Below are 16,163 nucleotides of genomic sequence, written 5' to 3'. Positions count from 1 at the left end.
ACAAGTGCAGTGCCTGCTAGAATATTTGTCTATAATCATAAGTGCAATGCCACAGAGAATGGTTGTGTATAATCACTAGTACAGTGCCCTGTGGAATGTTTTGTATGATCACAAGTGCAGTGTCCTCGGGAGCTATTTTGTATGATCACAAGTGCAGTGTCCACGTAATTTATTTGTATACTCACAAGCGAAGTGCCCTGCGGAATTGTTGTGTATAAACACAAGTGCAGCGCCATGGGGAAGGGTTTTGTGTGATCACAAGTGCAGTGTCCTGGGGATGGTTTTTTGTATAATCACAAGTGCAGTGCCCTGGGGAATATTTCTTGTATAATCACAAGTGCAGCACCCTGGGGAATTATTTTGTATGATCACAAGTGCAGTGCCAGGGTAAATTGTTTGTATAATCACAAGTGCAGTGCCCCGGGGAATGGTTTGTTATGATCACAAGTGCAGTGCACTGGGGAATATTTTAGTATAATCACAAGTGCAGTGCCCTGTGAAATGGTTTTCTCTTTTCACAAGTGCAGTGCCCTGGGGAATGGTTTTGTATGATCACAAGTGCAGTGCATGGGGGAATATATATATTTTTCATAATCACAAGTGCAGTGCCCTGAGGAATGGTTTTGTATAATCACAAGTGCAGTGCCCCAGGGAATTTGTATACTGACGAGTGCAGTGCCCTGGGAAATGTTTTTGGCATACTGACAAGTGCAGTGCCCCGGGGAATATTTCTGGCATACTGACAAGTGCAGTGCCCCAGGTAATATTTGTATATAATCACAAGTGCAGTGCCCAGGGGAATGTATTTGTATAATCACAAGTGCAGCACCCTGGAGAATGATTTTGCATGATCACAAGTGCAGTGCCTTGGTACATTTTTTGTATAATCACAAGTGCAGTGGTCCGGGGAATAGTTTTGTATGATCGCAAGTGCAGGGCACAGGGGAATATTTTTGTATAATCACAAGTGCAGTGCCCAGGGAATATTTTTGTATAATCACAAGTCCAGTGCCCCAGGGAATTTGTTTGTACAATCACAAGTGCAGTGCCCCGGGGAATATTTTTGTATAATCACAAGTGCAGTGCCCCAGGGAATTTGTTTGTACAATTACAAGTGCATTGCCCCGCAAAATTAATTTGTATACTCACAAGTGCAGTGCCCTGGGGAACTTTTTTGTATAGTCACAAGTGCAGTGCCCTGGCAAATATTTGTATATAATCACAAGTGCAGTGCCCTGGGGAATTTATTTGTACAATCACAAGTGCAGTGCCCTGGGGATTTCTTTGGTATAATCACAAGTGCAGCTTCATGGGGAATAATTTTGTATAATCACAAGTGCAGTGCCCGCTAGAATATTTGTCTATAAACATAAGTGCAATGCCACAGAGAATGGTTGTGTATAATCACTAGTACAGTGCCCTGTGGAATGTTTTGTATGATCACAAGTGCAGAGTCCTCGGGAGCTATTTTGTATGATCACAAGTGCAGTGTCTGTGTAATTTATTTGTATACTCACAAACGAAGTGCCCTGGGGAATTGTTGTGTATAATCACAAGTGCAGTGCCTTGGGGAAGGGTTTTGTGTGATCACAAATGCAGTGTCCTGGGGTTGGTTTTTTGTATAATCACAAGTGCAGTGCCCTGGGGAATATTTCTTGTATAATCACAAGTGCAGCGCCCTGGGGAATTATTTTGTATGATCACAAGTGCAGTGCCAGGGTAAATTGTTTGTATAATCACAAGTGCAGTGCCCCGGGGAATGTTTTTTTTATGATCACAAGTGCAGTGCACTGGGGAATTTTTTAGTATAATCACAAGTGCAGTGCCCTGTGGAATGTTTTTGTCTTTTCACAAGTGCAGTGCCCTGGGGAATGGTTTTGTATGATCACAAGTGCAGTGGACGGGGGAATATATTTTTTTTTTATAATCACAAGTGCAGTTCCCTGAGGAATGGTTTTGTATAATCGCAAGTGCAGTGCCCTGGGGAATTTGTATACTGACAAGTGCAGTGCCCTGGGAAATATTTTGGCATACTGACAAGTGCAGTGCCCTGGGGAATATTTCTGGCATACTGACAAGTGCAGTTCCCCAGGGAATATTTCTGGCATACTAACAAGTGCAGTGCCCCGGGGAATATTTTTTTACAATCACAAGTGCAGGGCCCTGGTGATTTTTTTATATACTCAGAAGTGCAGTGCCCCAGGGAATTATTTTGCATACTCACAAGTGCAGTGCCCTGGTAAATATTTTTATATAATCACAAGTGCAGTACCCCGGGGAATATTTGTGTATAATCACAAGTGCAGTGCCCCAGGGAATTTATTTGTACAATCACAAGTGCATTGCCCACAGAATTCATGTGTATGCTCACAAGTGCAGTGTCCCGGGAATATTTTTGTATAATCATAAGTGCAGTGCCCCAGGGAATTTGTTTGTATAATCACAAGTGCAGTGCCCTGGGGAACATTTTTGTATAATCACAAGTGCAGTGCCCTGGCACATATTTGTATATAATCACACGTGCAGATCCCTGGGGAATTTATTTGTATAATCACAAGTGCAGTGCCCTTGGAAATATTTTTGTATAATCCCAAGTGCAGTGCCCTGGGGAATTTATTTGTATAATCACAAGTGCAGTGCGCTGGGAAATGTTTTTGTATAATCCCAAGTGCAGTGCCCTGGGGATTTCTTTTGTATAATCACAAGTGCAGTGCCCTCTAGAATGTTTGTGTATAATCACAAGTGCAATGCCCTGGAGAATGGTTTTGTATAATCACTAGTAGAGTGCCCTGTGGAATGTTTTGTATGATCACACGAGCAATGCCCTGGGGAATTTATTTGTATAATCACAAGTGCAGTGCCCTGGCAAATATTTGTATAAAATCACACGTGCAGTGCCCTGGGGAATTTATTTGTATAATCACAAGTGCAGTGTCCTGGCAAATATTTGTATATAATCACACGTGCAGTGCCCTGGGGAATGTATTTGTATAATCACAAGTGCAGTACCCTGGGAAATGTTTTTGTATAATCCCAAATGCAGTGCCCTGGGGATTTCTTTTGTATAATCACAAGTGCAGCATCATGGGGAATGTTTTTGTATAATCACAAATGCAGTGCCCTCTAGAATATGTGTGTATAATCACAAGTGCAATGCCCTGGAGAATGGTTTTGTATAATCACTAGTACAGTGCCCTGTGGAATGTTTTGTATGATCACATTTCAGTGTCATGGGGAGCTATTTTTTATGATCACAAGTGCAGTGTCCAAGTCATTTATTTGTTTACTCACAAGTTCAGTGCCCTGGGGAATTGTTGTGTATAATCACAATTGCAGTGCCATCGGGAATGGTTTGTGTGATCACATGTGCAGTGCTCTGGTGATGTTTTTTTGTATAATCAAAAGTGCAGTGCCCTGGGAAATGTTTTTGTATAATCCCAGGTGCAGTGCCCTGGGGAATTTATTTGTATAATCACAAGTGCAGTGCGCTGGGAAATGTTTTTGTATAATCCCAAGTGCAGTGCCCTCTAGAATATTTGTGTATAATCACAAGTGCAATGCCCTGGAGAATGGTTTTGTATAATCACTAGTACAGTGCCCTGTGGAATGTTTTGTATGATCACAGTTCAGTGTCATGGGGAGCTATTTTTTATGATCACAAGTGCAGTGTCCAAGTAATTTATTTGTTTACTGACAAGTTCAGTGCCCTGGGGAATTGTTGTGTATAATCACAATTGCAGTGCCATCGGGAAGGGTTTGTGTGATCACATGTGCAGTGCTCTGGTGATGTTTTTTTGTATAATCAAAAGTGCTGTGCCCTGGGAAATGTTTTTGTATAATCCCAGGTGCAGTGCCCTGGGGAATTTATTTGTATAATCACAAGTGCAGTGCGCTGGGAAATGTTTTTGTATAATCCCAAGTGCAGTGCCCTCTAGAATATTTGTCTATAATCATAAGTGCAATGCCACAGAGAATGGTTGTGTATAATCACTAGTACAGTGCCCTGTGGAATGTTTTGTATGATCACAAGTGCAGTGTCCTCGGGAGCTATTTTGTATGATCACAAGTGCAGTGTCCACGTAATTTATTTGTATACTCACAAGCGAAGTGCCCTGCGGAATTGTTGTGTATAAACACAAGTGCAGCGCCATGGGGAAGGGTTTTGTGTGATCACAAGTGCAGTGTCCTGGGGATGGTTTTTTGTATAATCACAAGTGCAGCGCCCTGGGGAATTATTTTGTATGATCACAAGTGCAGTGCCAGGGTAAATTGTTTGTATAATCACAAGTGCAGTGCCCCGGGGAATGGTTTGTTATGATCACAAGTGCAGTGCACTGGGGAATATTTTAGTATAATCACAAGTGCAGTGCCCTGTGAAATGGTTTTCTCTTTTCACAAGTGCAGTGCCCTGGGGAATGGTTTTGTATGATCACAAGTGCAGTGCACGGGGGAATATATATATTTTTTATAATCACAAGTGCAGTGCCCTGAGGAATGGTTTTGTATAATCACAAGTGCAGTGCCCCAGGGAATTTGTATACTGACGAGTGCAGTGCCCTGGGAAATGTTTTTGGCATACTGACAAGTGCAGTGCCCCGTGGAATATTTCTGGCATACTGACAAGTGCAGTGCCCCAGGTAATATTTGTATATAATCACAAGTGCAGTGCCCAGGGGAATGTATTTGTATAATCACAAGTGCAGCACCCTGGAGAATTATTTTGCATGATCACAAGTGCAGTGCCTTGGTACATTTTTTGTATAATCACAAGTGCAGTGGTCCGGGGAATGGTTTTGTATGATCGCAAGTGCAGGGCACGGGGGAATATTTTTGTATAATCACAAGTGCAGTGCCCAGGGAATATTTTTGTATAATCACAAGTCCAGTGCCCCAGGGAATTTGTTTGTACAATCACAAGTGCAGTGCCCCGGGGAATATTTTTGTATAATCACAAGTGCAGTGCCCCAGGGAATTTGTTTGTACAATTACAAGTGCATTGCCCCGCAAAATTAATTTGTATACTCACAAGTGCAGTGCCCTGGGGAACTTTTTTGTATAGTCACAAGTGCAGTGCCCTGGCAAATATTTGTATATAATCACAAGTGCAGTGCCCTGGGGAATTTATTTGTATAATCACAAGTGCAGTGTACCAGGGATTTCTTTTGTGTAATCACAAGTGAAGCACTGTTGGGAATATTCTTGTACAATCACAAGTGCAGTGCCCTGGGGATTTCTTTGGTATAATCACAAGTGCAGCTTCATGGGGAATAATTTTGTATAATCACAAGTGCAGTGCCCGCTAGAATATTTGTCTATAAACATAAGTGCAATGCCACAGAGAATGGTTGTGTATAATCACTAGTACAGTGCCCTGTGGAATGTTTTGTATTATCACAAGTGCAGAGTCCTCGGGAGCTATTTTGTATGATCACAAGTGCAGTGTCTGCGTAATTTATTTGTATACTCACAAACGAAGTGCCCTGGGGAATTGTTGTGTATAATCACAAGTGCAGTGCCTTGGGGAAGGGTTTTGTGTGATCACAAGTGCAGTGTCCTGGGGTTGGTTTTTTGTATAATCACAAGTGCAGTGCCCTGGGGAATATTTCTTGTATAATCACAAGTGCAGCGCCCTGGGGAATTATTTTGTATGATCACAATTGCAGTGCCAGGGTAAATTGTTTGTATAATCACAAGTGCAGTGCCCCGGGGAATGTTTTTTTTATGATCACAAGTGCAGTGCACTGGGGAATTTTTTAGTATAATCACAAGTGCAATGCCCCAGAGAATGGTTGTGTATAATCACTAGTACAGTGCCCTGGGGAATGGTTTTGTATGATCACAAGTGCAGTGGACGGGGGAATATATTTTTTTTTTATAATCACAAGTGCAGTTCCCTGAGGAATGGTTTTGTATAATCGCAAGTGCAGTGCCCTGGGGAATTTGTATACTGACAAGTGCAGTGCCCTGGGAAATATTTTGGCATACTGACAAGTGCAGTGCCCTGGGGAATATTTCTGGCATACTGACAAGTGCAGTTCCCCAGGGAATATTTCTGGCATACTAACAAGTGCAGTGCCCCGGGGAATATTTTTTTACAATCACAAGTGCAGGGCCCTGGTGATTTTTTTTATATACTCAGAAGTGCAGTGCCCCAGGGAATTATTTTGCATACTCACAAGTGCAGTGCCCTGGTAAATATTTTTATATAATCACAAGTGCAGTTCCCCAGGGATATATTTGTACAATCACAAGTGCATTGCCCACGGAATTCATTTGTATGCTCAAAAGTGCAGTGCCCAGGGAATATTTTTGTATAATCATAAGTGCAGTGCCCCAGGGAATTTGTTTGTATAATCACAAGTGCAGTGCCCTGGGGAACATTTCTGGCATACTGACAAGTGCAGTGCCCCGGGGAATATTTCTGGCATACTGACAAGTGCAGTGCCCCTGGGAATATTTCTGGCATACTGACAAGTGCAGTGCCCCAGGGAATTATTTAGCATACTCACACGTCCAGTGCCCTGGTAAATATTTGTATATAATCACAAGTGCAGATCCCTGGGGAATTTATTTGTATAATCACAAGTGCAGTGCCCTGGGAAATATTTTTGTATAATCCCAAGTGCAGTGCCCCAGGGAATTTATTTGTACAATCACAAGTGCATTGCCCACAGAATTCATGTGTATGCTCACAAGTGCAGTGTCCGGGGAATATTTTTGTATAATCATAAGTGCAGTGCCCCAGGGAATTTGTTTGTATAATCACAAGTGCAGTGCCCTGGGGAACATTTTTGTATAATCACAAGTGCAGTGCCCTGGCACATATTTGTATATAATCACACGTGCAGATCCCTGGGGAATTTATTTGTATAATCACAAGTGCAGTGCCCTGGGAAATATTTTTGTATAATCCCAAGTGCAGTGCCCTGGGGAATTTATTTGTATAATCACAAGTGCAGTGCGCTGGGAAATGTTTTTGTATAATCCCAAGTGCAGTGCCCTGGGGATTTCTTTTGTATAATCACAAGTGCAGTGCCCTCTAGAATGTTTGTGTATAATCACAAGTGCAATGCCCTGGAGAATGGTTTTGTATAATCACTAGTAGAGTGCCCTGTGGAATGTTTTGTATGATCACACGAGCAATGCCTTGGGGAATTTATTTGTATAATCACAAGTGCAGTGCCCTGGCAAATATTTGTATAAAATCACACGTGCAGTGCCCTGGGGAATTTATTTGTATAATCACAAGTGCAGTGTCCTGGCAAATATTTGTATATAATCACACGTGCAGTGCCCTGGGGAATGTATTTGTATAATCACAAGTGCAGTACCCTGGGAAATGTTTTTGTATAATCACAAATGCAGTGCCCTGGGGATTTCTTTTGTATAATCACAAGTGCAGCATCATGGGGAATGTTTTTGTATAATCACAAATGCAGTGCCCTCTAGAATATGTGTGTATAATCACAAGTGCAATACCCTGGAGAATGGTTTTGTATAATCACTAGTACAGTGCCCTGTGGAATGTTTTGAATGATCACATTTCAGTGTCATGGGGAGCTATTTTTTATGATCACAAGTGCAGTGTCCAAGTCATTTATTTGTTTACTCACAAGTTCAGTGCCCTGGGGAATTGTTGTGTATAATCACAATTGCAGTGCCATCGGGAAGGGTTTGTGTGATCACATGTGCAGTGCTCTGGTGATGTTTTTTTGTATAATCAAAAGTGCAGTGCCCTGGGAAATGTTTTTGTATAATCCCAGGTGCAGTGCCCTGGGGAATTTATTTGTATAATCACAAGTGCAGTGCGCTGGGAAATGTTTTTGTATAATCCCAAGTGCAGTGCCCTCTAGAATATTTGTGTATAATCACAAGTGCAATGCCCTGGAGAATGGTTTTGTATAATCACTAGAACAGTGCCCTGGGCAATTTATTTGTATAATCACAAGTGCAGCATCATGGGGAATGTTTTTGTATAATCACAAGTGCAGTGCCCTCTAGAATATGTGTGTATAATCACAAGTGCAATGCCCTGGAGAATGGTTTTGTATAATCACTAGTACAGTGTCCTGTGGAATGTTTTGTATGATCACAGTTCAGTGTCATGGGGAGCTATTTTTTATGATCACAAGTGCAGTGTCCAAGTAATTTATTTGTTTACTCACAAGTTCAGTGCCCTTGGGAATTGTTGTGTATAATCACAATTGCAGTGCCATCGGGAAGGGTTTGTGTGATCACATGTGCAGTGCTCTGGTGATGTTTTATTGTATAATCAAAAGTGCAGTGCCCTGGGAAATGTTTTTGTATAATCCCAGGTGCAGTGCCCTGGGGAATTTATTTGTATAATCACAAGTGCAGTGCGCTGGGAAATGTTTTTGTATAATCCCAAGTGCAGTGCCCTCTAGAATATTTGTGTATAATCACAAGTGCAATGCCCCGGAGAATGGTTTTGTATAATCACTAGTACAGTGCCCTGTGGAATGTTTTGTATGATCACACGTGCAATGCCCTGGGGAATTTATTTGTATAATCACAAGTGCAGTGCCCTCTAGAATATTTGTGTATAATCACAAGTGCAATGCCCTGGAGAATGGTTTTGTATAATCACTAGAACAGTGCCCTGGGGAATTTATTTGTATAATCACAAGTGCAGTGCCCTGGCAAATATTTGTATATAATCACACGTGCAGTGCCCTGGGGAATTTATTTGTATAATCACAAGTGCAGTGCCCTGGCAAATATTTGTATGTAATCACACGTGCAGTGCCCTGGGGAATTTATTTGTATAATCACAAGTGCAGTGCCCTGGGAAATGTATTTGTACAATCCCAAGTGCAGTGCCCTGGGGATTTCTTTTGTATAATCATAAGTGCAGTGCCCTCTAGAATATGTGTGTATAATCACAAGTGCAATGCCCTGGAGAATGGTTTTGTACAATCACTAGTACAGAGCCCTGTGGAAGGTTTTGTATGATCACAAGTGCAGTGTCCTGGGGAGCTATTTTTTATGTTCACAAGTGCAGTGTCCAAGTAATTTATTTGTATACTCACAAGTTCAGTGCCCTGGGGAATTGTTGTGTGTAATCACAGTTGCAGTGCCATGGGGAAGGGTTTGTGTGATCACATGTGCAGTGCTCTGGTGATGTTTTTTTGTATAATCCAAAGTGCAGTGCCCTGGTCAATGTTTTTTGTATAGTCACAAGTGCAGCACCCTGGGGAATTTGTTTACTGACAAGTGCAGTGCCCTGGGAAATATGTTTGGCATACTGACAAGTGCAGTGCCCCGGGGAATATTTCTGGCATACCGACAAGTGCAGTGCCCCGGGGAATATTTCTGGCATACTGACAAGTGCAGTGCCCTGGGGAATATTTCTGGCATACTGACAAGTGCAGTGCCCTGGGGAATATTTCTGGCATACTGACAAGTGCAGTGCCCTGGGGAATATTTCTGGCATACTGACAAGTGCAGTGCCCCAGGGAATTATTTAGCATACTCACAAGTGCAGTGCCCTGGTAAATATTTGTATATAATCACAAGTGCAGTACCGTGGGGAATATTTGTGTAAAATCACAAGTACAGTGCCCACGGAATTCATGTGTATGCTCACAAGTGCAGTGTCCGGCGAATATTTTTGTATAAACATAAGTGCAGTGCCCCAGGGAATTTGTTTGTATAATCACAAGTGCAGTGCCCTGGGGAACATTTTTGTATAATCACAAGTGCAGTGCCCTGGCAAATATTTGTATATAATCACACGTGCAGTGCCCTGGGGAATTTATTTGGATAATCACATGTGCAGTGCCCTGGCAAATATTTGTATATAATCAGACGTGCAGATCCCTGGGGAATTTATTTGTATAATCACAAGTGCAGTGCCCTGGGAAATGTTTTTGTATAATCCTAAGTGCAGTGCCCTGGGGAATTTATTTGTATAATCACAAGTGAAGTGCGCTGGGAAATGTTTTTGTATAATCCCAAGTGCAGTGCCCTGGGGATTTCATTTGTATAATCACAAGTGCAGAGCCCTCTAGAATGTTTGAGTATAATCACAAGGGCAATGCCCTGGAGAATGGTTTTGTATAATCACTAGTACAGTGCCCTGTGGAATGTTTTGTATGATCACACGTGCAGTGCCTTGGGGAATGTATTTGTATAATCACAAGTGCAATGCCCTGGAGAATGGTTTTGTATAATCACTAGTACAGTGCCCTGTGGAATGTTTTGTATGATCACACGTGCAGTGCCCTGGCAAATATTTGTATATAATCACACGTGCAGTGCCCTGGGGAATTTATTTGTATAATCACAAGTGCAGTGCCCTGGCAAATATTTGTATATAATCACTCGTGCAGTGCCCTGTGGAATTTATTTGTATAATCACAAGTGCAATGCTCTGGGAAATGTTTTTGTATAATCCCAAGTGCAGTGCCCTGGGGATTTCTTTTGTATAATCAAAAGTAAAGTGCAGCATCATGGGGAATATTTTTGTATAATCACAAGTGCAGTGCCCTCTAGAAAATGTGTGTATAATCACAAGTGCAATGCCCTGGAGAATGGTTTTGTATAATCACTAGTACAGTGCCCTGTGGAATCTTTTGTATGTTCACAAGTGCAGTGTCCTGGGGAGCTATTTTTTATGATCACAAGTGCAGTGTCCAAGTAATTTATTTGTATACTCACAAGTTCAGTGCCCTGGGGAATTGTGTATAATCACAATTGCAGTGCCATTGGGAAGGGTTTGTGTGATCACATGTGCAGTGCTCTGGTGATGTTTTTTTGTATAATCAAAAGTGCAGTGCCCTGGGGAATATCTGTTGTATAGTCACAAGTGCAGCACCCTGGGGAATTATTTTGCATGATCACAATTACAGTGCCAGGGTACATTTTTTGTATAATCACAAGTGCAGTGGCCTGGGGAATGGTTTTGTATGATCGCAAGTGCAGTGGACAGGGGAATATTTCTGTATATTCACAAGTGCAGTGCCCTGAGGAATGGTTTTGTATGATCACAAGTGCAGTGCCAGGGTAAATTATTTGTATAATCGCAAGTGCAATGCCCTGGAGAATGGTTTTGTATAATCACTAGTACAGTTCCCTGTGGAATGTTTTGTATGATCACACGTGCAGTGCCCTGGGGAATTTATTTGTATAATCACAAGTGCAGTGCCCTCTAGAAAATTTGTGTATAATCATAATAGCAATGCCCTGGAGAATGGTTTTGTATAATCACTAGTACAGTGCCCTGGGGAATTTATTTGTATAATCACAAGTGCCGTGCCCTGGCAAATATTTGTATATAATCACATGTGCAGTGCCCTGGGGAATTTATTTGTATAATCACAAGTGCAGTGCCCGGGCAAATATTTGTATATAATCACAAGTGCAGTGCCCTGGGGAATTTATTTGTATAATCACAAGTGCAGTGCCCTGGGAAATGCTTTTGTATAATACCAAGTGCTAGTGCCCTGGGGATTTCTTTTGTATAATCACAAGTGCAGTGCCCTCTAGAATATGTGTGTATAATCACAAGTGCAATGCCCTGGAGAATGGTGTTGTATAATCACTAGTACAGTGCCCTGTGGAATGTTTTGTATGATCACAAGTGCAGTGTCCTGGGGAGCTATTTTTTTATGATCACAAGTGCAGTGTCCAAGAAATTTATTTGTATACTCACAAGTTCAGTGCCCTGGGAATTGTTGTGTATAATCACAATTGCAGTGCCATGGGGAAGGGTTTGTGTGATCACACGTGCAGTGCTCTGGTGATGTTTTTTTGTATAATCAAAAGTGCAGTGCCCTGGGCAATGTTTTTTGTGTAGTCACAAGTGCAGCACCCTGAGGAATTATTTTGCATGATCACAATTGCAGTGCCAGGGTACATTTTTTGTATAATCACAAGTGCAGTGGCCTGGGGAATGGTTTTGTATGATCGCAAGTGCAGTGGACAGGGGAATATTTCTGTATAATCACAAGTGCAGTGCCCTGAGGAATGGTTTTGTATGATCACAAGTGCAGTGCCAGGGTACATTTTTGGTATAATCACAAGTGCAGTGGCCCGGGGAATGGGGAATATTTTTGTATAATCACAAGTGCAGTGCGCTGGGAAATGTTTTTGTATAATCCCAAGTGCAGTGCCCTCTAGAATATTTGTGTATAATCACAAGTGCAATGTCCTGGAGAATGGTTTGTATAATCACTAGTACAGTGCCCTGTGGAATGTTTTGTATGATCACACGTGCAATGCCCTGGGGAATTTATTTGTATAATCACAAGTGCAGTGCCCTCTAGAATATTTGTGTATAATCACAAGTGCAATGCCCTGGAGAATGGTTTTGTATAATCACTAGAACAGTGCCCTGGGGAATTTATTTGTATAATCACAAGTGCAGTGCCCTGGCAAATATTTGTATATAATCACACGTGCAGTGCCCTGGGGAATTTATTTGTATAATCACAAGTGCAGTGCCCTGGGAAATGTATTTGTACAATCCCAAGTGCAGTGCCCTGGGGATTTCTTTTGTATAATCATAAGTGCAGTGCCCTCTAGAATATGTGTGTATAATCACAAGTGCAATGCCCTGGAGAATGGTTTTGTACAATCACTAGTACAGTGCCCTGTGGAAGGTTTTGTATGATCACAAGTGCAGTGTCCTGGGGAGCTATTTTTTATGTTCACAAGTGCAGTGTCCAAGTAATTTATTTGTATACTCACAAGTTCAGTGCCCTGGGGAATTGTTGTGTGTAATCACAATTGCAGTGCCATGGGGAAGGGTTTGTGTGATCACATGTGCAGTGCTGTGGTGATGTTTTTTTGTATAATCCAAAGTGCAGTGCCCTGGGCAATGTTTTTTGTATAGTCACAAGTGCAGCACCCTGGGGAATTTGTAAACTGACAAGTGCAGTGCCCTGGGAAATATGTTTGGCATACTGACAAGTGCAGTGCCCCGGGGAAAATTTCTGGCATACCGACAAGTGCAGTGCCCCGGGGAATATTTCTGGCATACTGACAAGTGCAGTGCCCTGGGGAATATTTCTGGCATACTGACAAGTGCAGTGCCCCAGGGAATTATTTAGCATACTCACAAGTGCAGTGCCCTGGTAAATATTTGTATATAATCACAAGTGCAGTACCCTGGGGAATATTTGTGTAAAATCACAAGTACAGTGCCCACGGAATTCATGTGTATGCTCACAAGTGCAGTGTCCGGTGAATATTTTTGTATAAACCAAGTGCAGTGCCCCAGGGAATTTGTTTGTATAATCACAAGTTCAGTGCCCTGGGGAACATTTTTGTATAATCACAAGTGCAGTGCCCTGGGAAATGCTTTTGTATAATACCAAGTGCTAGTGCCCTGGGGATTTCTTTTGTATAATCACAAGTGCAGTGCCCGGGCAAATATTTGTATATAATCACAAGTGCAGTGCCCTGGGGAATTTATTTGTATAATCACAAGTGCAGTGCCCTGGGAAATGCTTTTGTATAATACCAAGTGCTAGTGCCCTGGGGATTTCTTTTGTATAATCACAAGTGCAGTGCCCTCTAGAATATGTGTGTATAATCACAAGTGCAATGCCCTGGAGAATGGTGTTGTATAATCACTAGTACAGTGCCCTGTGGAATGTTTTGTATGATCACAAGTGCAGTGTCCTGGGGAGCTATTTTTTTATGATCACAAGTGCAGTGTCCAAGAAATTTATTTGTATACTCACAAGTTCAGTGCCCTGGGAATTGTTGTGTATAATCACAATTGCAGTGCCATGGGGAAGGGTTTGTGTGATCACACGTGCAGTGCTCTGGTGATGTTTTTTTGTATAATCAAAAGTGCAGTGCCCTGGGCAATGTTTTTTGTGTAGTCACAAGTGCAGCACCCTGAGGAATTATTTTGCATGATCACAATTGCAGTGCCAGGGTACATTTTTTGTATAATCACAAGTGCAGTGGCCTGGGGAATGGTTTTGTATGATCGCAAGTGCAGTGGACAGGGGAATATTTCTGTATAATCACAAGTGCAGTGCCCTGAGGAATGGTTTTGTATGATCACAAGTGCAGTGCCAGGGTACATTTTTGGTATAATCACAAGTGCAGTGGCCCGGGGAATGGGGAATATTTTTGTATAATCACAAGTGCAGTGCGCTGGGAAATGTTTTTGTATAATCCCAAGTGCAGTGCCCTCTAGAATATTTGTGTATAATCACAAGTGCAATGTCCTGGAGAATGGTTTGTATAATCACTAGTACAGTGCCCTGTGGAATGTTTTGTATGATCACACGTGCAATGCCCTGGGGAATTTATTTGTATAATCACAAGTGCAGTGCCCTCTAGAATATTTGTGTATAATCACAAGTGCAATGCCCTGGAGAATGGTTTTGTATAATCACTAGAACAGTGCCCTGGGGAATTTATTTGTATAATCACAAGTGCAGTGCCCTGGCAAATATTTGTATATAATCACACGTGCAGTGCCCTGGGGAATTTATTTGTATAATCACAAGTGCAGTGCCCTGGGAAATGTATTTGTACAATCCCAAGTGCAGTGCCCTGGGGATTTCTTTTGTATAATCATAAGTGCAGTGCCCTCTAGAATATGTGTGTATAATCACAAGTGCAATGCCCTGGAGAATGGTTTTGTACAATCACTAGTACAGTGCCCTGTGGAAGGTTTTGTATGATCACAAGTGCAGTGTCCTGGGGAGCTATTTTTTATGTTCACAAGTGCAGTGTCCAAGTAATTTATTTGTATACTCACAAGTTCAGTGCCCTGGGGAATTGTTGTGTGTAATCACAATTGCAGTGCCATGGGGAAGGGTTTGTGTGATCACATGTGCAGTGCTGTGGTGATGTTTTTTTGTATAATCCAAAGTGCAGTGCCCTGGGCAATGTTTTTTGTATAGTCACAAGTGCAGCACCCTGGGGAATTTGTAAACTGACAAGTGCAGTGCCCTGGGAAATATGTTTGGCATACTGACAAGTGCAGTGCCCCGGGGAAAATTTCTGGCATACCGACAAGTGCAGTGCCCCGGGGAATATTTCTGGCATACTGACAAGTGCAGTGCCCTGGGGAATATTTCTGGCATACTGACAAGTGCAGTGCCCCAGGGAATTATTTAGCATACTCACAAGTGCAGTGCCCTGGTAAATATTTGTATATAATCACAAGTGCAGTACCCTGGGGAATATTTGTGTAAAATCACAAGTACAGTGCCCACGGAATTCATGTGTATGCTCACAAGTGCAGTGTCCGGTGAATATTTTTGTATAAACCAAGTGCAGTGCCCCAGGGAATTTGTTTGTATAATCACAAGTTCAGTGCCCTGGGGAACATTTTTGTATAATCACAAGTGCAGTGCCCTGGCAAATATTTGTATATAATCACACGTGCAGTGCCCTGGGGAATTTGTTTGTATAATCACATGTGCAGTGCCCTGGCAAATATTTGTATATAATCAGACGTGCAGATCCCTGGGGAATTTATTTGTATAATCACAAGTGCAGTGCCCTGGGAAATGTTTTTGTATAATCCCAAGTGCAGTGCCCTGGGGAATTTATTTGTATAATCACAAGTGAAGTGCGCTGGGAAATGTTTTTGTATAATCCCAAGTGCAGTGCCCTGGGGATTTCATTTGTATAATCACAAGTGCAGAGCCCTCTAGAATGTTTGAGTATAATCACAAGTGCAATTCCCTGGAGAATGGTTTTGTATAATCACTAGTACAGTGCCCTGTGGAATGTTTTGTATGATCACACGTGCAGTGCCCTGGGGAATGTATTTGTATAATCACAAGTGCAGTGCCCTCTAGAATATTTGTGTATAATCACAAGTGCAATGCCCTGGAGAATGGTTTTGTATAATCACTAGTACAGTGCCCTGTGGAATGTTTTGTATGATCACACGTGCAGTGCCCTGGCAAATATTTGTATATAATCACACGTGCAGTGCCCTGGGGAATTTATTTGTATAATCACAAGTGCAGTGCCCTGGCAAATATTTGTATATAATCACACGTGCAGTGCCCTGTGGAATTTATTTGTATAATCACAAGTGCAGTGCTCTGGGAAATGTTTTTGTATAATCCCAAGTGCAGTGCCCTGGGGATTTCTTTTGTATAATCAAAAGTAAAGTGCAGCATCATGGGGAATATTTTTGTATAATCACAAGTGCAGTG

Source organism: Ambystoma mexicanum, chromosome 5p (assembly GCF_040938575.1).
Source record: "Ambystoma mexicanum isolate Mex_15411 chromosome 5p, UKY_AmexF1_1, whole genome shotgun sequence".
In the NCBI taxonomy this organism is placed as follows: Eukaryota; Metazoa; Chordata; class Amphibia; order Caudata; family Ambystomatidae; genus Ambystoma; species Ambystoma mexicanum.
The sequence above is the reverse complement of the archived record's forward strand: the minus strand, read 5'-3'. Positions refer to the sequence as shown.